Source organism: Schistocerca serialis, chromosome 4 (genome assembly GCF_023864345.2).
Source record: "Schistocerca serialis cubense isolate TAMUIC-IGC-003099 chromosome 4, iqSchSeri2.2, whole genome shotgun sequence".
Taxonomy (NCBI): domain Eukaryota; kingdom Metazoa; phylum Arthropoda; class Insecta; order Orthoptera; family Acrididae; genus Schistocerca; species Schistocerca serialis.
In genome coordinates this window covers 189,427,992-189,429,296 of record NC_064641.1, presented here as the reverse complement: position 1 = coordinate 189,429,296, position 1,305 = coordinate 189,427,992, and the positions used below count along the sequence as shown (strand labels likewise).

General features: G+C 44.9%; 1 pseudogene; it reads left to right on the top strand.

Annotated features, from left to right (window-relative positions):
• Positions 1-968: 968 nt before the first annotated feature.
• On the top strand, positions 969-1,086 carry LOC126475689 (5S ribosomal RNA; annotated as a pseudogene).
• The last annotated feature ends 219 nt before the right edge of the window (positions 1,087-1,305 follow it).

Below are 1,305 nucleotides of genomic sequence, written 5' to 3'. Positions count from 1 at the left end.
ATCAGTTTGGCTGATCAGCTCCATCTCACGGTACAATGTTCGTTCCTCAGTGCCGATGCTGTGCTCCAAGACGTCAAGACCCCTATTCACACAAATCAAATCTCCCAAGAATGGTTTAACGAGCACGAGGATAGATTGACGTATCTTCCTCGGCCACCACAATCACCAGATCGCAATATTATAGAAAGCTTTGCTGTCTACTTTGGAGAAAAGGGTATAGGATCGCTACCCACCTCCATCATCATTACCTGAACGGTGCCACTATTCTTCAGTAAGAATCATATAAGGTTCTCTTGGCAACCTTACTGGACCAGTATTTATCCATTCCTAGACGAATGGAAGCTGTTTCGAGCGCAAACGGGGTTTGCTACACCGTATTAGGCATGATAAAGTGTTTTGTTTCTAGTCCTTTCATATTTTTGTCCAACCCTTCTACCTGTGAAGCAATGTAATCCACATAAGTGAAGGATTGCTTATATAACACAAAGTGGGGGTTTGGTAATAAATGCTGCACGATTAAATAACAATAAAACATCTGTGTCACTTCATACCACACTTTAGAATTATAAACATTGTTTTTCTTTCTCTTTCCTTTTCTGAAAAACCTTACTCCAGAAACTGCTTTGGATAATATTAACAGATCATTCACTGTCTGAGCTTAGCAGCTCACTCATTACGGAGGCATGGTGTCTGAGTTTTTCAGGCAAGCGGATGGGAAAATTTGGTACACAAAATGGAAACCAAGCACTGTCGCTATGGGCTTCATGTCAGCTGACTGTGCGTGTAGTGTCATATTACAAAATAGTGTGTGTGTGGTGTGCGTAGTGTGCTTGCTGGTTGGTAGTAAGAAATGAATGAACAGTACAACATTAACTTTTAACATTATTATCTTTTTGCATACGAATGTTTTACATTAGGGACAAACCAAATAAAGCTGCGCTGTTTTAAATAACGCCTTTGTATTTGGGGCCAACGGCCTTGCCGCAGTGGTAACACCGCTTCCCGTCAGATCACCGAAGTTAAGCGCTGTCGGGCTGGGCAAGCACTTGGATGGGTGATCATCCGGTCTGCCGAGCGCTGTTGGCAAGCGGGATCCACTCAGCCCCTGCGAGGCAAAGTAAGGAGCTACTTGATTGAGGAGTAGCGGCTCCGGTCTCGGGAGAGCGGTGTGCTGACCACATGCCCCTCCATATCCGCATCTAGTGACGCCTGTGGGCTGAGGATGATACGGCGGCCGGTCGGTACCGTTGGACCTTTATGGCCTGTTTGGGAGGAGTTTAGTTTGTATTTGGGAATTTGTAGGTT